The sequence below is a fragment of the Hibiscus syriacus genome, unplaced genomic scaffold, assembly GCF_006381635.1.
Source record: "Hibiscus syriacus cultivar Baekdansim isolate YM2019G1 unplaced genomic scaffold, ASM638163v2 tig00111132_pilon, whole genome shotgun sequence".
NCBI classification, from domain to species: domain Eukaryota; kingdom Viridiplantae; phylum Streptophyta; class Magnoliopsida; order Malvales; family Malvaceae; genus Hibiscus; species Hibiscus syriacus.
The window spans coordinates 293490-321443 of NW_024062992.1; the positions used below are offsets into that span (position 1 = coordinate 293490).

General features: G+C 32.6%; 1 non-coding gene and 1 pseudogene across 1 annotated transcript; both read left to right on the forward strand.

Moving 5' to 3' along the window:
- The first annotated feature begins 24110 nt into the window (after window positions 1-24110).
- Window positions 24111-26308, forward strand: LOC120154564 (annotated as a pseudogene).
- A 925-nt stretch (window positions 26309-27233) lies between these two features.
- Window positions 27234-27350, forward strand: LOC120154607. The gene has a single exon (XR_005518893.1). It is a non-coding gene; the product is annotated as a U5 spliceosomal RNA (small nuclear RNA).
- Window positions 27351-27954: the final 604 nt, after the last annotated feature.

Sequence of the window (27954 nt, forward strand, 5' to 3'; positions counted from 1 at the left end):
AATTGTATGTTAAATTGACCATGTGTTAATGTGGATTGTATAAAGTGTATTACTTGGCCATATAGACTCAGCGAGATAAAGTAAAGTATCAAGATAACTCTGTATGAAGTTTTATATGGAAGGAAGTGTAGGACAATATTAAATTGATTTGAATTGAAAGATCAAGTCATAGTGGTGGCAGATCTAATCAAAAAAGTTGAAGTGAAAGTAAGGATTATTCAAGATTCATAATGTTTTTCATTATTCGATACTCAGAAGATATAGATTAGATCAAATTCTACTCACATCATATCACCGGAAGAGATAGAGATCTAATATGACTTGACCTATAAGGAATAACCAATATAGATTTTAGCCTATGAACCAATCAACTAAGGAACAAGACGATTCTGTTATTTAAAGTTCATTGAAGAAATCACAATATGGAAGAAGAAACATGGGAGTGTGAAGAGGATATGAGAAGTTAATTTCCTAATATCTTTGTGCAGTGAAAATTCGAGGACAAATTTTCATAAGGGGGAGAATTATAATACCCCAAACATCGAATCAGTGATAAAAGTGTAAGGATTTAAAATTTAGAGGTTTAATTTTGATAAATTGAAAAGTTCAAGGACTGATTTGGAAAATTTTTGTCTATGAGCTATTATCAAATATTTAAGGTGTAACATCCCAAATTAGGGCCAGTGACTAAACTATAAATTTTGAAAACTATGTGCTCGATTTCGAAACAAGTTAAAAGTTTAAGGACTTAAATATGAATATTTTAGTATTGGATTAAATGGTAATTATGGAAAGTTTGAAGGGTATAATGGTAATTTTATAACAAAGATTTTTATTTCTCCTTTATATAGGATATAACACGTGGAAAATGAATGAATGGAAAGAAAAGTCTGGAAAGATGGTTCAGCTTGCTTCTTCTTCTTCCCGTGAGTTTAGTTGCAAGGTGAGTTTCCTATAAGTTTATTATTCCTTAATTTTATGATGGGTTTTGATTATTTGGATAGTAAGAAAACTTAAGGAATTTTAAAGATAAGTAAAAACTCAAAGATGGATATGTTAGGAGAGATTAAATAAATAGAATTTTTAAGTGAAATTTTGAATAAGAAGGTTTAAATAAATTTGGAAGTTGAATTTGACTTGTCATAGGTGTGAATAATAAGTTATAAGTGTTAGAACTAAGCTTGAATTACATGGAAAACTTAGTAAATTTCTTAGTTTCAAGAATTGGAATGAGATGTTCAAGTTTTTAAAGTGTTAAGAAGTTAAAGGATAGTTAAAATGGTTGTTCTTGAGTTTGGTGGTATGAAAGGGGCTTTAGTATGGATTTTTTGGTGAAGTGTTGATGATTTTTCGGGTGAAATGGCCCGTTCTGGGCAAGGGGTATCGATACCCTATAAATGGGTAATGATACCCTAAGACTAATTTTGAAGAACATCTTCATGAGGTACCTATACCTAAAGGAGGGGTACCGATACCATAGGTACCAATACCATCAGGAAGGTATCAATACCTGTAAACGTCGAATTTAATTTAGTTATCGATACCCCAGTAGTGTACCGATACCCTCCTAAAAGGAAAATATGAATTTTTCTCATTAAGTTAGCTTAAGTTATTAGAATCGAATTATAATGTTTAGGCTTCTGATAATCATCTTGGAAATTATATTTATGTAGATACTAAGCCTAAACAAGTTCCGAAACATTCAAGTAAGATCGATCGAGGAAAAGATAAGAGATCAGTATTGACTAAGGAGGCCATGTGTGTGCATACTATTAGAATATACGTATTATATATGGAAATTAGACTTGAGACAGTATGTTTCTGATATTCTGAATATATGATTGTATGAGTAGAAGCATGATTATGCTTGGTATATGAGTATGTTTGATTCGTATTAGCATTATGTGGTGTGAATTTAGATGATTGTGTTATATGACAACGATTATATAAGTTAACTATGTAAAATATCAATGACTTATGTGATAACAAGACGAAGTTATATAAGCTATGAGATTATGAATATGTGGATATATAACTAGATGAAGATATGAGAACAAGATATAAAATTTCCTGATTTAGATATAGGGGAACTGGTATAATCAACTTAAGGGATTAAATGAAAAGTGATATAAGTTAAATAGCATTGTCCTAAAGGACAATATGAGAATAATATATAAATTAGGAGACATTGATAGAAATGATTATATGAACATGTAAGATAAATTATATGGGGAAGATTTATAGGCTTAAATGAACCTATAATAAATAAGATCTATGGTAAAGATCTATGAAGCCATAGGAAGATATTATAGGAGCTATTTGATGATAATTTATGAAAAGACATGCATATGCGATAAACTATGTGAAACTGAACTAAGTAAATATATGGAATTAGTATATAAATGATGTGAGATAAGTAATTATGTAAAACATGGAGTTAAGGTATATTTTATTGCTATATATAAACTATATGAAAATGTGTACATGAATACATGCATAAGTGACATATGTTTATATGTTATAATATGTTACGTGATCTATATGAGTATAAAAGTACAAATCATAAGTTATATGATATGAGATAAGTTATTATATGTACATGATGTATGTTATAAGATGTGATATATGTGATTACTGGAGAAATGATAATAGCTATATGAGTATATGTACATGTGAATTATATGGAAATGAACTACGTAACTATGTGTGATCTTATGAAAATGTGATAATGAGTTATGTGGAAGAACAATGAGACTGTGTGTATATGTGAATGTGTGATAACATAAATATCAGTGCCCATGTTATGTGTCACGAGAGCTAGAGGTATAGTTGGCATGCCAAGAGTCGAGGGTCTACACGGTCCTTCGGGACATATATGTATCCTTTGGAACATCTATGAGGTACTTTGAGACACATAAGTGGTCTTTAGAATATGTATATGATTCTTAAGGAATTTCTATGTGGTCCTTATAGACATTTTATATGGCACTTCGGTGCATTTCTACGCGGTACTTCGGTGCAAACCTACATGGCACTTCGGTGCATTTATACGAGCTGTGGTGACAACATTAGTGCATAACCTCTATACACTCATATTTATAGTTTTCACATGTGTACATGGGCCATTAAAGATACAATATGAGAAAATTATGGGTGATGTTATATGTTTGTTTGATGATATGATATTATATGGTGTGTATGTGTATTAAAGATAAAAATAAGATGATAAAATAAAAAAAAGGGATAAATGATGATAATATATGATAAGGTTATGAATGTAAATGATGATATGGGTGCATAAGTGTAATTATTACATATAAGAATATAAGAGTTGGTTTGATATGTATATGTATGTATTTATGTTTTGATGCATAATGAGTTTGATAAATTAGTATGAATACATGAAGTGTGCATAGTAGTAATTAGAATTGAGATTTTATATTTAAGTTTATTAATGCCTCACTAAGTCATCGACTTAGCTTGTGAGTGTTTTATTGAAAGTAGTTGGCATATAATTAAAAATTTGGATCAAGTGAGCTCTGATAAGTTTAGTAAAAGCATATGTTTTATATGATATATATAAAATTCTGTTTATAATGAATATTAAAAGAAATTTTAGTCATTTTATAAAAGTAAATGCTTTGGAAAGTCAATGTGACACCTCAGACTCGGATCCGGGTCGGATACGGGTTGGGGGTGTTACATAAGGATGGAAGGGTATAATGGTCTTTTAGCAGGAAATGAATTTAAAATTCATTTTTAAAGGTTATATAACATGTGATAAATGAAGAAAGTAAGGAAAAGAATAGTCTGGAAACTCTTCTCTTCTTCCTTTATCCACCGTAAACATACATGCTAAGGTAAGTGATTTTGGAAGTTGATTGTTTCTTTCATTTTTGATTTGGTTTTGAGTTCTTGGATGATATAGAAGCTTGAGAAAGCTTAAAGATGGGTATAAACTAAGGGATTAAGGATTTAATGGTGATAAAATGGGTTTTTAAGAGATTTGATGAGATTGATTAGTATTTGGATTTTTAAAGATATATTGACTTGTCAAAGGTCTAATTAAGGTGTTTGAAGTGTTAGAAATGATTAAGAACTTGTTGAATATGGATATGACTTTTAGTTTTAAGTATTCTATGGAGAAATTTGAAGTTTAAAATGATTAATGGATAAATTAGTTGTGATAAGTGTTAGTAAGTTTAAAGGTTTGGTTAGAGCTAAAAGTATGAGAATTAGGTGAGTTTTGGGTAAAATTCAAAGTGAAATAGGTGAATTATGGGAAAGGGTATCGGTACTGGAAGAATAATACCGATACTATAAGGTTAAATTGAAGAAATTTGTATGAATTAGATGAACAATATCGATACTAATGTGGAGGTATCGATACCAATAGTAAGCTATCGATACTCTAATTGAAGATGAAATTCTAGAATGTCATAATGGTATCGATAATGAAGTAGGTATCGGTACCATAGAAGAGAAGTATCGGTAATGTGTGTAGGGTACTGATACTATTCAGCCTGAAATTTTAAATTAAGGGTTTCCTTTCATTTATGTAAATGTTAATTGGTTAGCCGTTAATTGAGATTTGCTATTTATCTTGGACATGTTGATGTGTAGATTTGGATCGAAAGCTTATTGAACTAATTGATGTAGTAAAGAGATTGAACGAAAGTTAAAAGGATTTTTCTTATTGTTTAAGTGAGGTAAAGATAAGTACTACTTACTTATTTTCCACATGATTGGAAGATGGCTTGCGATGAGCCAACCTCAAATGTTTTTTAACAAAATGATTTGCATTATGTTATGATTTTGGCTAAATTGTATTTTAAAAAACACTGTTTTGATTTTATTGCTATAAGTATATGATTTATGTAAATATGTTCTATGGGAATAAATGATAAATTTGAATAATTCTATATGAAAAACTATGAGTATATGTTCTATGTGAATAAATGATAAGTTGAGTAATGTGATATGAAATGCTATGAGAAATTGTTCTATGTGAATAAATAATAAATTTAGGTATAGCTATGTGAAATACTATGAGTATATGTTTTATGTGAACAAATGATAAATTGAATAATACTATGTGAAATAATTAAATGGTTAAAGCCCAAAGTATATGTTATGAGAATTAGAGGTATAGTTGGCATACCAAGAGTTGAGGGATCTACGCGGTCTTTCGGGACAATTCTATGTGGTCCTTCGAGATAAATTGTATGCGGTCATTTGAGACAAATCTATGTGGCACTTCGATGCATATTCTACGTGGTACTTCGGTGCAAATTCTACGTGGCAGTTTCGACTGTAATTATAGTGCACAACCTCAATGTAGTCACCTACCTTGAGTTCTCAATGATATACATTGGGCTAATTAATCAAATAGATATGAATTAAAAATACTTAATATAATATGTTATATGTTATGAAATGTAATGTTTTTTGTATTAAATGTTTCTTTTGAAAATAGTTACATAAATGTTTTAATGCTTTATATTATACTCATTTATGCCTCATTAAGTCAAAGACTTAGCGTGTGAGTGTTTTCACACGTAGGTTCAGACGAGTCAGCAAAGTAAGCAAGGGCATGACAACATCTCTTTGAAGAATATCATATTAGTATATTTTGAATATTTGATTTCATTATTTGAAATTTGTTGGCATGTACTATAAATGTGTAAATAGTAAATGCTCTGATATATTAAATATTAAATATTTATTTTAAATGATAAATTTTAGTTGGATTTTTTTCAAATAGTCAAAGCATTTTAAAGTTAATGTGACACCTCATATTCATATCCGGGTCAGGTATGGGTCGGGGTGTTACAATATGTGACACCGGGGATGTGTTTATCCTGGACTCCGTGTTTTAGGTCTCATAAGACATTGGGGTCGATGAGTAGACATTCTTTAGGGATCTGACCGCAGTCTTGTGACACATATTGAGAGCCATCCCTAGGACATCAGCTGTATCATCTACCCCACACGCATTTCTAGCTCTTTTAATAATGACTCATCAGGTGTCCCCGGTCAAAAGTCTCCGTAGATACCAGACGACTAACTTCTTTGGATCTGGGGATGGTGGCCCTATCATTATGGATCAGTGGCTTAGAGAGACCCTCTGCACACTTAGATAGTTACACCTTACCCCCAAGGGTAACTTGGAGTGTGTCACCATCCTACTGAAAGGTAACGCCATAGATTGCTGAGAGACCATCGAGCTGGCCATGGATCCCGAAAGACCGACTTGAGAGCACTTTTTGGATGAGTTTCATCAGAAGTACATAGGAGAGGCTCACACTAAAGAATTAAGAAACCAATTTCTCCATCTAACCCAGGGAGACCAATAGTGATGAAGTATGAGAAAAATTTCCTCTGGTTGAGTTAGTACGCATCGGAGTTGGTGGCATCTAAGTACCACTATAAACCATAAACCCAAGTGGGGATAAAGGGTCACATTGGGCCATCGAGGTAACCCCTGATTTTCAAACATATTTATTCCATTTAGAAAACATGTTACATGGTACCACATTAAACATATAAAACAATTATAGAACATTTTATAAACCGGAGCTCTGTGACACATAGTTTAAATTAAAATAGTACATCTTATGGTTTACAACTCAAATAAATAAGTAAAGTTCTATGAATACACATGCCCACTAAAGCTACAGTACATTATTCTGAATGAGATGCTGGAAGTCTTGCCGCAATAGTGCTTCACAAACGGTCGAAGCTAAAAACCTGTAAATGGAAACACTGAACGCTGATCTTACAAAGCCCAGTAGTATAATCGCTAATCTAAAGCAGCATTACGAGTCTCACAAACATAAACATGCTAAAGATATGGTACTAAGCAGTAGGTACATACATGATCTTGATCAAGTGCTACCTACTTAGGGCTCAACTATTCTATTACTAAAGTAGGAGTATAATATTTCCCTTACTCCTCTGCTAAGGGACTCGCCATGAGTACACCTTTAAAGGGTCTCTAACCTTGACGAATGTAGCTACTACACATTATCAAAATGAAACATTGACACTCATGTGCATTATTTGAATGTAACATTGACTCTGTTATGCATTATATGAATGCAACACTGGTAGTATCTAGTTTTACATAGCCACCAGACACTAGTTAACTAAGGGAACCCAGTGTCACATAGCATTCGATGAAATTTCCACTAAGTTACTAAATGATGGAGGGGGAACTCTGTGTCACACAATGTCGGTACAATTCCCACTCAAATTAAGCATTGGCTTGGTCTCACATAGTCATCGAGCCAAACTTTAAGGATAAATGTTATAATGGACTGATACAACTATACATGCATATTAAAGGGCCCAAAGGCCACACAACACTGACATCACTAACCCACTTCTCGTGGTTCGAGCCTCGTGCCTTAGTTAGCCCCTGAAGTTCCTCGTGCACTAACAATACCCCACTAGGGCAACTAAGGTAGTTTGACTACTATCTAGCAAAGCTAAACACACTAAAGAGAGATCATCCTCTCACTAGTTGTTATCTTTTTCGTTCTCTCATCAAGAATGTTATGCAATGGTTTATTAATTTGTTATTGTTGTTATTTTATTAAGTTGTTTTACTCTAGTCATTTATTATATAAGGGTATTTTAGTCATTCTCTACCTCTAGAGAAGTCTCTATGCATTTCATGATTTTACAATGATTAATATGATTGTTGTTTGCTGCATGTAACATTAGCTAGCTCGATACATGACTCAGGTTCATTACTGGGTAGTGACACTCTAGTCGCTTTTGCTATTTTCCCTCAATTCACTCTTGAATTAGAGGTACAACTATATGCTCATCATTCACTGATATTCTTGTAGTATATAACTCTGCTATTTCACAAATTGATTATTTCATCATATCGCTTACTGGTAAATCCACTGCAATGATCCTTCATTCCTAGATATTCACTACATGTTTAACTGAATCTACTTGGACGCATTATGCCTACTATGGTTACTCTGGTTGTAACCCACTCCTTAGATCTTAAGGGCCTTAAATAGGTCAATTCTAACCATCCAAAATGAGTAGTATCGATACTCTACTTACAATATCGATACTCTACTTGCAGTATCGATACTCTACTTACAGTATCGATACTCTACTTGCAGTATCGATACTCTACTTGTAGTATCGATACCCTAGGGTCAAGTATCGATACCCCTATAATAATTGGTACCAAACATGAGACTCAAATCGATACTACACACCATGAGTATCAATACTGTAGGGGCAGTATCGATACTCTCCCAGTAATATCGATACTCTCTGCCTGAAATCCCTAGATTTTACCCCAATTCATCTAGTATCAATATTGTTCATCCAATATAAATATTCGAACCTAGAAATGTCTTATTTGAGCTTGGGAAACACTAAAAAAGCATCATAAATGTCTTAGTTTAGTTTCTAATCATGTTTTAAAGCTTTAGAAAGTTAATAGGGGTCTTAAAGTGTCATACAAACACATGTTAACAATAAATTCGTTATCTATGGCATGAATCAAGTATAAAACCCTAAGATTCTCAACTACACAAATCTTAGAAATTCTTTAAATTTATGATAGCCTTAGCACTCCAAAGGATTAGAAATACACTACCTTGTTGTTAGAAACCTGAAACGAAGCTCTTTTAGCTAGCAAACAGCCTCCACTAAGACTTGGATGATAAAAACCCCACTTTTCTTGTAAATAAATATCCCAAAGCTTAGAATCATAAAAATAATGTTGCAGAGGGATTTAAGATGAAAATGAAACTTAAAAGTGTTAGGAAATAGCTCGAAGGTCTTACCTTTGATTTATGGAGCTTGGAGAGAAAAAAGAAAGAGAAATGAGAAAGAAAAAAAATAAATGAAATGAATAAGAATATGAAGAAATAGAAAAGCCTTCATCTTTTTGAAAAGGTGAAATTGAAAATTTGACCATTCCTTATATTTCTACCATAATCTCATTTTTATGGCTAATTAGGTCAAATTACAATCCAATTAAGGCCAACGACTTTAATTAAGAATTTCACATAGTCTACTTATGTAATACCCCAAAAATTTAGACAATGACCAAAATGAAAATTTTGAAAGTTTGATGGTCAAAGTATAAAACTTGGGAAAAGTTTAGGGAATTAAGTGATAAATTTCTTAAAAAGATTTTTATTCCATAAATATATGGTTTACTCTTGAGATTGGAGTTTTATGGAAATCATATTGTTGGATTTGGAATTTAGTAAAGAAAGAGTTAAAGCCGGTAAGGAATCGGTAAATTCTGATCGAATCGGAATTTTACAAAAATTTGAAGGATGTTATAAAATGGTTGGAAATATTATTTTAATATTTTGGATCAGAGAAATTTGGTTTGGAAATGTGCAATTTTCCAGATTTAACCGAAACTGTGAAATTTAGTGACTAAAATGCAAGTTTTGAAAATTTCAGGGCATTTTCGTAGGTCAAAGTCAAATTAAATTATATTTGACTTTGTAATATCAGATGGCTTGGTTTTATGGTGATTTTGGAGATTCATTAAGGGTGATTTGGTCTTATTCCAATTAAATGAAATTTATATTCATTTAAAGTGAGATATTATGTTAATTAAGATGAAATGCACTCAAAATGTCATCTAAATTTGCTTTCTTCTTCTTCAAACCAGACGTGGGCTTCTTCAAAGGGTGAGAAATCTTCAACTCATTTTTCAAGCAATTTCTTTAGGATTATGAGTATGATGAAAATAGAAAATGGTTATTTGCGAAAAACGCTATCATTTAATATCAATATTGCATGATAATCTTGCTTGATTCAAATATCCCCAAATCTGGAAATTTGGGTTTATACTATGGTTGTTAAATTGATGATGATTATTGATGATTTTGAGGTTGTATTAATTGATGAAGAACATAAGGATGAGGTTAAAGAAAAATAGTTTAGATTTTAGGAATTACAATAGGTTCGAAAATTCACCAGAAAATATATAAAAATAATTCTGATGTGAATTTTATATATTGTGTTCATATATGGATATAGTTTTGTTTAAAACAAACGGGGATCAATTTCAAGTTGTATACAAATAGATATGAATTTTTAACTGAAGAAAGGTCAGAAAAGTCGGACAGCAGAATTCTGTACAAAACAGATTCTGTTGGTGAACTTTGAAAATTCACCATAAATTGTACAGAATGAATTAGAAGGAGTTATTTATATGGATAGATTCATATTCGAGTCTAGTTTTTAACGGAAGAAACAGAATTGAATTCCAGTGTGTGTATCAATACAGTTTAATGATTCTTTAAGGGTAGTGTGAGTTGTCTGAATTCTGGAAAATTAATGGATTGTTGTGTAAGAGTTGTATAATTGATGTACTATACTGGAAATTGTTGTTTGAGAATTGAAATGAGTGTTAGATGTGAAATTGATTATTTTGGGAAGATTGAAATGATTGGTGATTTAAGTACAACAATTGCATAGTTGAGATACGTAAATGTATTTATGCTTTTGTAAAAGCATTTGAATGGAAATAATTTCAATGTTGGAATTATTTGTATTAAGAATTTAAGTGGTAAAAGGGTGAAGGACCATTTTGAGTAAATGGGAAAAGTTGGTTCCAATGTTATAAGGAATTATTAAGAGTTGAATATTTTGATAGATGATGAATTTCAAATTTAGAATGAAGATATGGTGGAATGTATTTATGTTAGTAAAATACTAACATATGGATTATTATGAATTGATGATTTATACAGATCATGGTTGATTTGCAATTGAAGCAAGTCAAGTATAAAAAGGGTATATTGTGGACAATAGTGAGGCACAAATATTTTGAAAGACATGAAGTGTCAAGGTGAGTGCAATACATGCATGAAATTATACATGGATGTTTTATACATCATAAGGAAGACTTGCAATAAGTCAACCTTGTTTATATCGACATGATTTTATATCATTTTTTATAAATTGACATTGAGATGTAAGAGTATGAAATTAAAATGCATTGATCATGAAAACAAAATGTGATATTTTACCATGAATGTTTTCGGGTATGAACTGCCCAATGTTAAATTTGATAATATACTTTGCCATGGATGGATCGAATAAAATAGACTATATGCCCAAAGTAAGTCATTGAGGGACAGGGTATAGTTGGCATGCCATAGAGTATAGCAGCTGCAGGTTTATATTAGCACTATAGTGTGTAAGGACACTAAGTGCAGGTTTATGTCCAGATTAGCACTATAGCGTAAGTTTAGTGTAGGTGGTGGGCACGATCTTATGTGTATTGTCCGGATTAGCACTATGGCGTAAGCTTAGTGCAGGTTTAGCACTACGGTGCAAGTATTTTACTCGTATACCCAGGGTCCTCAGGGTGTTATATTGGGCTATTGTCTACGGTTTATTGGCTATGGATTATGTTTTATTGGTTAATAAATGGTAACCATGCAAATAACCTTATGAGCTTACGGATTAATGGCAAGTATATTGAAAAAAAAATAAGCTTACGAGCTTATGGAATTTAAATGGTAAGTATTTTGGTAAAAATAAGCTTATGAGCTTATGGGATAAAAGGTAAGAAATTTATATTATTTTGATCATGGTAAAATATTGAAGATGCTATTAGCATGGTTTCATGACATTTGATTTGAAATCTAAATTCATGCATGAATTGTATTGCACTATATATTGTTTTAATTGCCTCACTAAGTTTATACTTAGCGTGTGATGATTTTCACGCGTAGGTAAAAAGAAAAGAATAAGAATAAAGAGTTCAGAACGACATCAAGCATCGAGAGGTATATTTCAATATCAGTAAGACATCCTACGATGGATTTTGATTTAGATAGTGGCATGTAATTTGAAAATGTTCAATTTATTTTGTTGAATAAATTTTGGAAATTGTTATAGTGATGAAAGGTTAATTTTTATGAGATTTATATATGAAATTTTCGAAAGTTACTGTAGCATGAACAGTAACCCCGTTTTAAACCAAATTTTCCAGATTGTAAAAGGGGTACCGATTCTCCTGCTACAGGGAATCGATTCCCCCACTGTTTATTGTTCACTATTCAGGTACTATTCACTATTCATAATTAAAAATATTTTGAATTAAATTATTATAATGAAACGTAATTTTATATGATATGATATTTTTATAATATCATTTACTATTTTAAGAAAATAAATTTTAAATCGCTTTTGAATTTTGAAATGGTTTTAGAAAATACGGGTGACATCCGTAATCTGTATAGGTATAAATATACGAGTTACGAGTGTTACATTTATTGTCATCAGAGCTACAGGTTTAGCCGATTCTAGGACTAAACCGAGGTTGTTTTTGAGTTAAAAAGTGTATACATGCCACTAGGATGTCAAAAGTTACTGATATTTGTATATATAATATGATGATGTTTATTGGGAGTAAAGTTATTTTTTACTAATGTATGATGATTCTGACTATGTTCAGATGTTGGAATTAAAGACAAAGGTTAGAAATTTGAAAATGTTGAAAAGAAAGTCGAGATTGAAATCGATCAAAAAGGGACCCGACATGACTTATGTAAAACACCTTAGAAGGGTGGATGTTATAAAAGATTTTTCTCCATTTGGTGGAAGAAATGCTTCAGTTTCAATGAAGTTTTTAAATGGAAAGAATCGATTAAAAAGTTTGAATGACTTACAAGAAAAGTCAAATCGGATGAGAATCAAATGGTTATGAGTTGGATGAGAATAAATATCAAGTCCATAAAATTGGATAGAGTTACCTTGTGAAGGTAAATATGCGAAAACGGATTGTCTAACATTCCATGCTGCAATGAATTATTGTATGGATCGAGATTGATTCTCAAGAAATTGAAAATGTTTCAACTGTTCGAGAATAATTTATATGGATCTGGATAGGTTATACAAGTTTCCTTAAGAAAAAATAAGGAATTCCAAAGTAGAGATATTCAATTCTACTTGATATCGAGTGATATTTATTGTGGAAGACCTATGGGTCATGGTCATGGTCACGGTCATGACACAAGGGTTAGAAGGACAAATAGTAAATGTCTGATAAAGATTCAGAAGCTTATGTTATTGATGAATCTGATGGGATTATCATTAACGAGTTTTAGACCATTTTGATCATAAGTTGGTGGTCTCTGTAATAAGGTTGGGTTAATGGTCGCAAGAAGTGAAAAAAAAATGCAGAGAAATTAAAAATTTTAATGATTGATGAAAAAGTGAAATCATCAATAAGTGATACCAACAATGGTTACGATTAAGATGATGTAAAAAGGATGCGTAGCTTTTCTAGCTAAGGTAATAGATACTCAAGTATCTGAAGTAAGATCAAATGATATTTCCATAACTTGGGAATTTCCATAAGTCTTTTTAGATTTATTATTATGGGTTACCTCCAGATTGAGAGGTGGAATTCAAATATTAAGGGTTATTAAGGCATTTATCTTGTATCTATGGATTCATATCGAATGATTGCGATTGAGCTAATAGAATAAATAAACAAATGCAAGAGCTGATAAATGGAGGATGCATTAGACTTAATATTTTATACCTTGGGTAAACCGGTATTGGTTATAAAAGAAAAATGGATATATGAAATTATGCATAGATTATTGAAAAAAACAATTATTGATAGTTAAACAAAGTAACTATCAGGAACAAATATCTTATTTTGATGATTGATGACTTATTTTATCAGCATAAAAGAAAACCTCCAAAGAAGGTTCAAAGGTCTGAAGTTTTTGGGATTTGTTGGTTTTTATCGAAGGTTTATGAAAAACTTTTCGATGGTTGCTTCTCCTTTGATCAAGCTTTGGAGAAAGGATGTTTCATTTGCTTGGACTAAGAAATGTCAAGAGAGTTTTAAAGCTTTAAAGAATATTTTATCAGAAGCACCAGTGCTGGCACAAACGGAATCGGACAAAGAGTATGTGGTGTATAGTGATGCATCTCATAATGGTTTAGGTTGTGTACTTATGCAAGAAGGTATGGTGATAACCTATGCTTCTTAATAATTAAAGGCACATGAGAGCAATTATCCTACTCATGATCTTGAGTTAGCATCGGTTGTTTTTGCTCTAAAGATTTGGTGTCATTATTTGTATGGTGAGAGATGACAAAGCTACATGGATCATAAGAGTTTGAAATATTGGTTGACTCAAAAAGAGCTCGATTTGAGACAACGAATCTAGATATAATTTTTAAAGGACTATGATTTTATCATTGATTATCATTCAGGTAAGACAAATGTTGTAGCAAATGCACTTAGTCGGAAAACTTTTACAGCTTTGCGAGCTATGGATGTGAGATTATTGTCAAAAGAAAATGGTGCATTATTGGATGAATTGAAAATAAAACCGATGTTTTTATATCGGATAATAGAGAAAACAAAATGAAAGACGAAAAAAAAATGAGACTAAAGACCTTGAAGTCAACTTTGATGGGTGTCTATTTTATCTAGGAAGAATTTGTTTCCCTCATAATGATGAATTGAAGAAAGATATTCTTTCTCATGTATATTATTGTTCACTGACTATGCATACAAGTGGGAACAAAATATATCAGGATGTAAAGAGTCATTTTGGTGGCCAGGTATGAAAAGAAACATTACTGAGTTTGTTGTTACATGTTTGACATGTCAATAAGTAAAAGTTGAGAATCAAGTGCTTTCAGAATTAATACAACTGATTGCTATTCCAGAATGGAAGTGGTAAAGAGTCATTATGGATTTTGTTAGAAGACTACTTTTGACATTAAATAAAAAGGATTCCATTTGGGTGATAGTGACTGGTTTATTAAATCGGCACATTTAATTCTGATGTGGATGGACTATGCATTGGATAAATATACAGAGTTGTATATCAAAGAGATAATTCGACTACATGGAATGTCAGTTTCCATTATATCAGACAGAGATCCAAAGTTCACTTTAAGATTTTGGAAATATTTGCATAAAGTTTGGGTACTTGATTGAATTTCAGTGCGATCTTTCATCCACAAACGGATGGTAAGTTAGAAAGTTCTATTCAGATATTAAAAGATATGCTGAGAGCATGTGTGATTGATTCTAAGGAATCATGGGAAAAGAAAAGTAATTGTTTTTAGTAAAATTTTTCTACAATGACATTATTAAATTAAGCATCAAGATAACTCCGTGTGAAGTTTTATATGGGAGAAAATACCGAACACCAATGAATGGGTTCGAGTTAAAAGATCATAATCTTGTTCGCTCAGATTTATTGAATTAAGTTGAAGATAAAGTAAAGATATTCTCAAAATGATATTGGATCGACAAAAGTCTTATGTAGACTTGAATTGAAAAAAAAGATTGAATTTTCATGAAGGTGATAAAGTTTTTCTTAAAGTATCACCTTGGAAAAAGATGTTGCGCCTAAAATGAAAAGAAAAACTAAATTTAAGACTCATTGGAATTTATGAGATATTAAAAAGAGTTGGACTGATGGATTATCAGTTAACATTAACTCTTGAGGTATTTGGGAACCAGAGATGGACAAAGTATACAATATTTTTCATGTGTTGATGCTTAGAAAGTATCGATTGGATATTTCATATGTTATTTCATCAGAGGAAATTAAGATACAAACGGATTTGACTTATGAATAAGAACCATTTCGGATATTAGCTTGAGAAATCAAAGAAATACGTAACAAGATGATTTCTCTAGTTAAAGTGATTCAGAAAAATCATAATGTAGAGGACGTTACTTGGGATAGAGAGGATGATATGAAAATGTGTAGATATTTTTAAATCAGATTGAAGAATTTGATTAAACAAGTTCAAAATATAATGATTTGCATGATCTTCTCAAAATTATCAAATTAAGGAGGAAAAATCGGAATTCAAGAAGTTGACAAGACCAAAAGGGAGTTATGAATTTTCAAGGGAAAAGAGGAGTTAGTGCTTTCATAGAAAATTTTAAAATTCGAGGACGAATTTTCTTAAGGATGGGAGAATTGTAATACACCAAAAATTTAGACAATGACCAAAATGAAAATTTTGAAAGTTTGATTGTCAAAGTATAAAACTTGAGAAAAGTTTAGGGAATTAAGTGATAAATTTCTTAAAAAGATTTTTATTCCATAAATATATGGTTTACTCTTGAGATTGGAGTTTTATGGAAATCATATTGTTGGATTTGGAATTTAGTAAAGAAAGAGTTAAAGCCGGTAAGGAATATGTAAATTCTGATCGAATCGGAATTTTACAAAAATTTGAAGGATGTTATAAAATGGTTGGAAATATTATTTTAATATTTTGGATCAGAGAAATTTGGTTTGGAAATGTGCAATTTTCTAGATTTAACCGAAACTGTGAAATTTAGTGACTAAAATGCAAGTTTTGAAAGTTTCAGGGCATTTTCGTAGGTCAAAGTCAAATTAAATTATATTTGACTTTGTAATATCAGATGGCTTGGTTTTATAGTGATTTTGGAGATTCATTAAGGGTGATTTGGTCTTATCCCAATTAAATGAAATTTATATTCATTTAAAGTGAGATATTATGTTAATTAAGATGAAATGCACTCAAAATGTCATCTAAATTTGCTTTCTTCTTCTTCAAACCAGACGTGGGCTTCTTCAAAGGGTGAGAAATCTTCAACTCATTTTTCAAGCAATTTCTTTAGGATTATGAGTATGATGAAAATAGAAAATGGTTATTTGCGAAAAACGCTATCATTTAATATCAATATTGCATGATAATCTTGCTTGATTCAAATATCCCCAAATCTGGAAATTTGGGTTTATACTATGTTTGTTAAATTGATGATGATTATTGATGATTTTGAGGTTGTATGAATTGATGAAGAACATAAGGATGAGGTTAAAGAAAAACAGTTTAGATTTTGGGAATTACAGTAGGTTCGAAAATTCACCAGAAAATATATAAAAATAATTTGGATGTGAATTTTATATATTGTGTTAATATATTGATATAGTTTTGTTTAAAACAAACGGATATCAATTTCAAGTTGTATACAAATAGATATGAATTTTTAACTGAGGAAAGGTCAGAGAAGTCGGACAGCAGAATTCTGTACAAAACAGATTCTGTTGGTGAACTTTGAAAATTCACCATAAATTGTACAGAATGAATTAGAAGGAGTTATTTATATGGATAGATTCGTATTCGAGTTTAGTTTTTAACGGAAGAAACGGAATTGAATTCCAGTGTGTGTATCAATACATTTTAATGATTCTTTAAGGGTAGTGTGAGTTGTCTGAATTATGGAAAATTAATGGATTATTGTGTAAGAGTTGTATAATTGATGTACTATGCTGGAAATTGTTGTTTGAGAATTGAAATGAGTGTTAGATGTGAAATTGATTATTTTGGGAAGATTGAAATGATTGGTGATTTAAGTACAACAATTGCATAGTTGGGATACGTAAATGTATTTATGCTTTTGTAAAAGCATTTGAATGGAAATAATTTCAATGTTGGAATTATTGGTATTAAGAATTTAAGTGGTAAAAGGGTGAAGGACCATTTTGAGTAAATGGGAAAAGTTGGTTCCAATGTTATAAGGAATTATTAAGAGTTGAATATTTTGATAGATGATGAATTTCAAATTTAGAATGAAGATATGGTGGAATGTATTTATGTTAGTAAAATACTAACATATGGATTATTATGAATTGATGATTTATACAGATCATGGTTGATTTGCAATTGAAGCAAGTCAAGTATAAAAAGGGTATATTGTGGACAATAGTGAGGCACAAATATTTTGAAAGACATAAAGTGTCAAGGTGAGTGCAATACATGCATGAAATTATACATGGATGTTTTATACATCATAAGGAAGACTTGCGATAAGTCGACCTTGTTTATATCGACATAATTTTATATCATTTTTTTATAAATTGACATTGAGATGTCAGAGTATGAAATTAAAATGCATTGATCATGAAAACAAAATGTGATATTTTACCATGAATGTTTTCGGGTATGAACTACCCAATGTTAAATTTGATAATATACTTTGCCATGGATGGATCGAATAAAATTGACTATATGCCCAAAGTCATTGAGGGACAGGGTATAGTTGGCATGCCATAGAGTATAGCAGCTGCAGGTTTATATTAGCACTATAGTGTGTAAGGACACTAAGTGCAGGTTTATGTCCGGGTTAGCACTATAGCGTAAGCTTAGTGTAGGTGGTGGGCACGACCTTATGTGTATTGTCCGGATTAGCACTATGGCGTAAGCTTAGTGCAGGTTTAGCACTACGGTGCATGTATTTTACTCGTATACCCAAGGTCCTCAGGGTGTTATATTGGGCTATTGTCTACGGTTTATTGGCTATGGATTATGTTTTATTGGTTAATAAATGGTAACCATGCAAATAAGCTTATGAGCTTACGGATTAATGGCAAGTATATTGAAAAAAAATAAGCTTACGAGCTTATGGAATTTAAATGGTAAGAATTTTGGTAAAAATAAGCTTATGATCTTATGGGATAAAAGGTAAGAAATTTATATTATTTTGACCATGGTAAAATTTTGAAGATGCTATTAGCATGGTTTCATGACATTGGATTTGAAATCTAAATTCATGCATGAATTGTATTGCACTATATATTGTTTTAATTGCCTCACTAAGTTTATACTTAGTGTGTGATGATTTTCACGCGTAGGTAAAAAGCAAAGAATAAGAATAAAGAGTTCAGAACGACATCAAGCATCGAGAGGTATATTTCAATATCAGTAAGACATCCTACGATGAATTTTGATTTAGATAGTGGCATGTAATTTGAAAATGTTCAATTTATTTTGTTGAATAAATTTTGGAAGTTATTATAGTGATGAAAGGTTAATTTTTATGACATTTATATATGAAATTTTCGAAAGTTACTGTAGCATGAACAATAACCCCGTTTTAAACCAAATTTTTCAGATTATAAAAGGGGTACCGATTCCCCTGCTACAGGGAATCGATTCCCCCACTGTTCACTGTTCACTATTCGGGTACTATTCACTATTCATAATTAAAAATATTTTGAATTAAATTATTATAATGAAACGTAATTTTATATGATATGATATTTTTATAATATCATTTACTATTTTAAGAAAATAAATTTTAAATCGTTTTTGAATTTTGAAATGGTTTTAGAAAATACGGGTGACATCCGTAATCTGTATAGGTATAAATATACGAGTTACGGGTGTTACAACTTACCTCTCGGGTAAACCCTAAACTACTAGCCTAGAATTTGAGGTGTTATAACCACCACTGCAGGAGGTTTATGGAGGGCATCCATCTCGACATTCTCACCCACCTAGCTGGTAATCTACCTAGGATCTTTATCAAGTTGACTGACCAGACAAAGACGATCGAGAAGGTTTTAGGGATGAGGTCCAGAGTATCAGTTACTGCTTTAGGAAAAAGTTTGATGACAACAGAGTCTTCAAGACCCACTCAAGCTTTGTCCAAGAGGGCTGTAGATTTTTAGGGTTCATGGAGGACCCTAGTGATCTAGTCCCATAGACCGACTCAGAGTATAGACCACAGAGGTAGATCAGGGCCTCGTATGAGTCCCTTATCGACGGTATTAGGGGCAAGTACCAGTCGATCTGTGAGGACGACATACCCAACCTGTCAGACTTGGGGAAGAGGCACCTCGGAGCGCGTCATTTCGAGACTAGAGGGCGTTTTGACCGTGCCTCACAAAATCATTTTGTCTAAGATTGTTCAGAGGCGTAAAGTATAACCCTAATACTGACTCATAGGTCAATTCAGACTAGTCAGAGAGGTCGAGGACCCTCAAGAGGTGGGAGTTTTACTTTCGGACAACACAGTACAGGCGCTGCTAGATCCGTGGTCGATTCAGAGCCTCAGGTAGCCTCATATCAGTATGTCTTCTGGGCTCAAGACGAGTACGATGCAACGATGTTATCTCATGTACTTTTACTGTGTTTTCTATTCTGGTTACAACATTAGTTGATGTAGGATCCACCCACTCCTACACTTGTTATGACTTAGTAGGGGTGTTCATTTTTCGATTTTAACTGAATTAACCGATCGAACCAAATTATTTCAGTTAATTCGATCAAGTACCTACTCATATAGAAGGAGTTGAACTTGAGGCAGCATAAATGGGTCGAATTGCTAAAGGATTATGACTGAATGATCTACTACCATTTGGGGAAAACAAACGTTATCATTGACGCTTTGAGCAGGAAGTTGATGTCTGAGTTGTGAGCCGTGTTAGCTCGCTTAAGTTTATCTAGTGATGGTTAGTTATTGGCCAAACTTCGTGTAGAATCTGAGTTAATAGACGAAGTTAAGGGGCTTCAGAGTTCAGACAATAGCTTAAAGGCTCGAGTGGAGCAAGTCCACCGAGGCGAGACCCTAAGATTCGAGTTATACGAGTGAAGCAAAGATAAGATAGTGGGCCCAAATTTGATCAGAGAAACTAAAAAGAAGGTTTGATTAATTTAAATTCGGTTGAAAGAAGCTTATGATAGGCAGAGATCGTATGCAAACTTGAAACGCAATGACATCAAATTTATCATAGGAGACAAGATGTTCCTTAAAATGTCTCCATGGAAAAAGATACTTCATTTCGAGAGCAAAGAGAAGTTAACCCCTACTTCATAAGGTCATATGAGATACTTGAGAGGGTTGGTCCAATGGCATATCGATTAGCCTTACCCCCAAAGTTAAAGCATATTCATAATTTATTTCATACCTCCATACTTAGGAGGTATCGTTCGGATCCTTCCCACATCATACCAATAGAGAAAATTGAAGTAAGCCAAGACATAACCTACGAGGAAGAACCGATAAGGATTTTAGCTAGGGACGTAAAAGAATTGAGAAACAAGAAAATTCCCCCTAGTGAAGGTTCTATGGAGGAATCATGGCATCGAAGAAGCAACGTGGAAGACCAAATAAGATATGAAACTGCAGTATCCGCATATTCTTTATCTAGGTAAATTTTGAGGAAGAAATTTCTTATTAGGAGGGGAGATTTGTAAAGCATCGAATCTCAAGTTAGTAGTTTTGGGCTAACCCGAGAAGATTTATATAATCCCACTAGGTTTTTAGAAAGTCTTGGACTAATAAAGGTTTGGATTTGGGCTTAAGCTTGGCCTAAATGGTAGAAAAGGGGCCATTTTATTGTCTAAGTGAAAGATGAAGGACTAAAAGAGCAATTGTACCCTCTTTTCAAACAAAGACTGATTTTTTTTATTGAGGATGATGTAATATTGCTTACCACCCCCTTATTTCTCTCACTTTCATCATTCTTTTCCCCATACTTTTTCTTTTCATCTCCATCTTCTTTCTCTTCAAGAAAACATAGGAAAGATGAAATCTTGGTGACCTAAAACTTAGTACAAAAATTTCAAGGTAAAATCATGAGCTTTCTTTTAAACTCTCAAACTCATGGTTTGGCCATAGTGGCCATAGATGAGGTTTAGTTGGGATTTAGAAAACTAGGGATTTCTAGATCGTTTTTGGTAAATTAGAGTTTAGGAAAATATTCTTAATTTATTTTTATCTCCAATACAAGTTAGTAACTCATTTTTCATGTTATATTAGTGAGAGAAGTTAGAGAAGGTTCCAAAACCAAAGGAAAAGAGAAGTTAACTCTTGGTTGAGTTGTGGATGTTTTCACCAACTTAAAGACAAATGTAACACATTTCTAACCTTCAAATACCATTTTTGGGTCATTAAGTACACTTGTATAGTTTGCATTAACTTATGAAACATGGGAGCATATTCATAGTGAATGTTAGTTTATGTTGTTATTAAGCATGAAAAATGATCCTAATATGTCCCCTAATATTGTCTCAAGGTATTGATACTAAAGGGGTAGTATCGATACCATTTTAGGATTTAAGATTTCAGTAGCCTATTTTGGTATCGATACTCTATGAAGTATCAATATTGGGTGAGGGTGTCGATATCTTAATTAAAAATATCAATACTCAGCTAATTTTTCAAACATTGAAGCTCTTTTTAGTATCAATATCTAGAAGAAAGTATCGATACCCTCATCCTGATTTAGGTCAGAAACATATCACATCTCAAGTAAGTTGAGTTAGAAGATCAAATTCCATCTAAACTTCATAAATAAGACTCTAAGTGAGAACAAAACTAATGAATATAATTACTTCTAGAAATGATATAAATTAGGGAATCATAAAACTAGCCTTGTATGGTTCTTAGGAAATGATCAAGACACATGAGCTACTTTAGTAGTTAGGTAAACATTTGCGTGGTAGAATGTCCGGACAAGTCTTAATTAGTGCACAATGCATTTCTTTACCGACTGAGCATATATGCCCCAAGTACTCGTATGGAGTAGGTTGGTTGGGTGAAATTTCCAATTTAGAAATTTCAGATCTCGCCTTAGGTAGGCTAGAGGGGTATGTGTCTCTAAGATATAGCAAAACACTTCGACCACAGCATGATGCCCACCTTTGTATGTATGTTTAGATTTACATTTTCGTATGCAAACATTTATGTTAGCGAGCATGATCATTTAATGGATGTATATAGTATAGTTTGGTTATTAGTGTGGCACTGAGTTTGTGAGCTCAGCGTTTGAAATTTGTTTCCGTGCGCAGGTTCTTAGGAGGAGCTTATCACACAGTCCGTATTCCAGACCGACTTCATCTTTTGAATACATCTTGAGTATATTGTATATGAACCTTTTGTATTCAAGTCGTAATTGTATCTTAAAATATTTGTTTAATCAATTTAGATGTATTTTGGGGGCTCCCGATTTGTTAAACTTAAACACTACTATTTCATTTCATGTTTATGATGGATGTTTTAAATTGTCTTTATAATTGTTTTAAAAATAAATTTTTTTAGGTTAACTACTTCAGTGGCCTCGTGTAGCGTATTAATCATTCGGTCTTCGGGTCGCAGTGGATTAGAACATTATAATAAGATCATATTGGGTCTATTTAAAGTTAGAATGATTTTTTTCTCGATATGATATTAAAATTATCTCTTAAATATTAAGGGATAATTGTAATAGTACTCTTTTTATTTTTAAAAAAAATTAGGTCCTTTTTGTCTAAAAAAATAATTATATATATAAGGTCATGTGAGGGTTTGGCTTAAAAAAGTTGGATCGGGTAAAAAAATTTAAATTAAGATTGAGTTGAATGCGAATAGAGGGCTTCAATTTTTGGATCGATTGAAATCCTCCTAAACTTATATTGAGTCGAATGCCTATAGTAAGCTTCAATTTTTTGAGTTGAATTTAGATTGACTAAGAATCCTACTCATCGTTATGCCATCCCTAATCGTGAATCTAATATAAAAGTTTTGACTTATATTATACTAAAATTCTTTAAATGAAAGAATTAATTGTGTCACGTTCACAAATTATGATATTCACTTTAAATTGATTCATAAACTTTTAAAATATTTTAATTTTATTCATAAACTATGATTATCATTTCAAATTAATCTTGAAATGTTTGAATATTTTAGTTTTATCATGATATTGTAACTTATTCTAAATTGGTCCTTAAACTTTTTGAATATTTTAATTTCATTCTAAATTATATGTATATATTAATCACATTCTTGCTAATAAAATAGTTCGGTCAAATTATATTATTATGTGCTTGAAAATATAGGTTAAATTATGATTGAAATGAATTACATATATGGATGAATTTGGTTTAGGCATAAAGATAGAAAAAGAGAGAAGTAATAAGAAGGAAGAAGAAATGAGAAAAAATAAGTTTTAATCGAGAACCAAAACAATGTCGGTTTTCACTAATTTTAGCTTTATGTAGGGATTAAAAATGACACCATTTTAGTGCCATGTCATTACTTAACGGTGGAGTGACTAACGCAGAAATAATTCAAAAGTCTAGTAATTGAAATGAAAAGTTTTAAACTTTTATGACCAAAATATGAATAATAATATAGTTGAATGATGAACAATATAGTTTTTCGCAGTTACGAAGAAAGTCCAAACGCAGGCAATCATATGAACAAGAATACGAAGATCACACAGCGGCACCCGATTCCCAAACTTATAAATCTTTCCTTAATAATCCAAACGATGTTTTCTTGCCATCTATAGAAATGTTCATCCACCCAATACCCTTTTCCACACTCCCTTACAATGCCGTCATTTTCTCGCCTTCTTCGTATTTTCGAAGACACCCGAAGCATTTCCAAAGGCAAAGCACTCCACGCCAAAATCATCATATCCGGGGTTCCTCGAGATATTTACACCAACAATCATTTGCTGGCGATGTACGTGAAACTCGACCGTATTTCGGATGCACGTAAAGTGTTCGATGAAATGCAAGAAAGAAACGTCATTTCCTGGACGGCGTTTATTTGAGGATATTCTCAACTTGGTATGGCGGAAAAGGCCCTGGAATGCTTCAGTTTGATGGTTAATGATGGTATGAAGCCAAACTATTTTACCTTTGTTAGCGCTGTTTCAGCTTGTGCTAGAATATGTGATGGTAGAGCTGGGAGGGAAGTTCATGGGAAGATTTATAGGAGTGGGGTGGATTTTAGTACGCCTGTTAATAACAGTTTGATTAATATGTACGGAAAATGTGGGTTGTTGAAGTAAGCTCATTTGGTATTTGATAGTATGTTGGAGCCGAATTTGATTTCTTGGACTTCACTTCTTGTTACAGTCAACGGGGAGAAAACTTGAAGAGTTCGAAGATTTTCGTGCAGTCGAGAAGGGTGGGTGTAAGAACTAACGAGTTTGCTCGTGCATGTGCAGGATTGGAAGACTTGAAGTTTGGAATGCAAATACATTGCTTGGTGGTTAAATGTGGACTTGAGTTCGACAAATTTGTCGAGACGGGGTTGATTAGTGTTTATGCAAAGTGTAGAGACCTGAGTTCGGCTTGTCAGGATGTTTTGGATGTAAACCAATCAAACTTGGCGGCTTGGAATTTGATAATTGGTGGGTATGTTCAACAAGGCAAGAGAAAAGAAGCCATTGATATTTTTCTTAAGTTGCACTCTTCAGGAATCAAGCCTAGTGAAAGATACGGACGAGCACGATATAGTCTCTTGGAATTCACTGATCTCTGGGTATGTTGGGTCAGGTCAATTTGAGGATGCCATCAATCTCCTGAAAGATATGTTAGTTCAAGTATATAAACCCAATATTTACACATATTCTATCATTTTGAGTGTATGTAGTGATTTCCCAGCTATCGAATGGGGAAAGCAGACACATTGCTGTATCATTAAGCCTGCATTCGATTCCAATGTCGTTGTTGGAAGCTCCCCTCATAGACATGTATTGCAAAGTGTGGGGTACTGAATGCTGCTCAAAAAGTTTATGATTCTTTAACTTCTAAAAATTTGGTTTCTTGGAATACTATACTTACAGGGTATGCTCAACATGAATTTGCGAGAGAAGCACTAGATATCTATAGTATGATGCAGAGAGGTGACGTCAAACCTAACGAAATTACATTCATTGGGTTATTATCGACTTGTGCACATGCCGGTCTTTTAAAAGAAGGTTTGCACTACCTATGATTCCATGATTAGGGACCACGGTATTGTTCCAAGGCTTGAGCATCTAGCTTCGATTGTCAATCTTCTTGCTCGTAAAGGAGAAACTAGAAGAGCTTATGAGTTCATAAGGAGTTTCCCTATGGATCCAAGCAAGGTGATTTGGAGATGTCTTTTATCGGGCTGCAAAATTCACAAGGACCTAGTCTTAGGAAGACTTGCCGCAGAGAAAATTTTGAGTATTGATCCAGAAGATACTTCGGCTCATATTATGCCATCGAATATTTACGCAGAGGCCAAAATGTGGGATAAAATAGCGCAATTGAGAAAAATCATGAAGGAGAAGGCAATGAAGAAAGATACGGGATGTAGCTGGACAGAATTAATGAAGAAAGATACGGGATGTATTCTTTTTCTGCAAGTCATTCTACACAATTTGAAGGGGTTGACCTAATCGAAAGTTTTGAATCAGTTGACAGTCCATTTGCTCGATGCAGAATATCTTCCCGATACCTCGTTCAATTTTCACATTGAGAAAGAGCTAAGTCTGTGAATTGGAGAAAAGCTTACTGCTACAACTTTTCATTCTATCAGATGCATCTTTTTTATGGTATACACAGATCTAGAAATATCCACACCAGGAGAAAGCAGGCAAAAACACCTGAAAGCTGAGATCTTTCATCACTTATGGCTTCAAATAGTATGCAAATATTATTGTGCGTATAAAAGATCAACGTATCAGAAATCAAAATTGTCCGAATCAGATGCCGTCATTCCATGCACAATGCTGCAAATGAAGCAACGTAAAGAGTCGGTAAAGTTGTCAGAATATGCCGCACACAATTGACGAGCTGTTGTGGGTTGATTGATGTAGTACGGAGTTGTACTCTTTAGTTTCATGGGGTAGGCTGAAAGTGCTATAATTCTAAGTCCTATGCTTGTTCTTTTAAATTTTAAGGGTAGTTGGGGCCAAATTGGTATGAAGTTGCTTCCCTTTTTGATTTGATCAGTTTATTAAAATAATATCAGAAAGTTTTCAGGAAACGAACCAAAGGTGTTCAATCGAGAGTCATATAATTATAATTTTTTTTTCATTTCTTGCCCTGGAATTTAACATTTATTTACATCCATGTCGTAAATTTTAATTGATAACTATATTTAAACACCCTATTTGATCTTATATAAAAATTTAAAATTTTACACATTTTAAATTATACATACAATTATCATGCGCATAACACATGCATACAAATTAGTGTTGTATGCACTGGTCTGGCATCTTGCATCAACCAGGTCGCAAACCCTGGTACAAGCAGCAAAACTGGCAAATGAACTGGACATAAGCGAAAAGCTGTAGCAATTAATTTGATGAGGCCTACATTCAGGACATAAGCAGCAAAGAAAAAGCATTTGCAACTATCATGAAATGGTCACATCATAAACGAGATAAAGTTGGTGATGAACACAGTGTGAGCAGCAAAGCGTGTTTTAGAGTGGCAAGATCTGCTGCTAGTTCATCACTCGATACCGAGAGGGAAGGTCCCTTTTTTCTTCGTTGTTTTGAAAATTATTGTATTCAAGCAGCCATCATTTTCTTAGATAAAGTAAGAAGACTTGGAAACAGTCTTGGTGCTGCTCAATCCCACATCGGTGGAAAACAAAGGCTGACGCTCCAACTACAACCATATAAACCAACGCAAGCCTAAATTGCAAGTCATGGAGTCGTGTGGTGAGCACAAAGCAAACTATTCTTTCGCCTTTTACTAAAGAATACCGTGTGCTCGTCATTCTAAGCGGCATACGCCAATTTTTGGAGTACTTGTCCTTGTCGACAAGTGCCAGCAATTACAGTTGAAAATTTTGGTTCAAATTTAACAATTGTTATGAGAAATCGATTTATAGATAATTTTTTCATAATAGAACGTATAAATATAAATGGATAATTTTTTCATAACATGTATGCAATCAATTTTGAACTTAATTATGCTAATGGGTTAATTAAGGCCTCATCTATCTAAAGTGTAAATTTAGAAGGATTTAACAATAAAATTGAGGTTCTAATATTAAACCTAAAAGTTTTTAATATTTTATTTGAATAATTGAAAATTAAAAATTACCTAAAAGTTTTTTAATATTTTATTTGAATAATTGCAAATTAAAAATTTACAAGACTAAACCTAAAACTAAAGGCTCATCTAATGATCTAAGTCAAGAATAAATTGACTAAAGAACCTAAGCCTAAACCTAAAATTAAGGCTCTAATCATTAATTTTAACTTGTAATCTGATAATTAAGACACACATTCTTAAAAAAAATCTCCTAATTAATACATTCACGTAAGCTAAATTCCAGGAACGATGAAACAATGAAGCATTTTGGTGGTGGGATTCTTCTTCTCGACCCCCCGAGTCTCAAGATACGTGTAGACACTCATTTCTTAA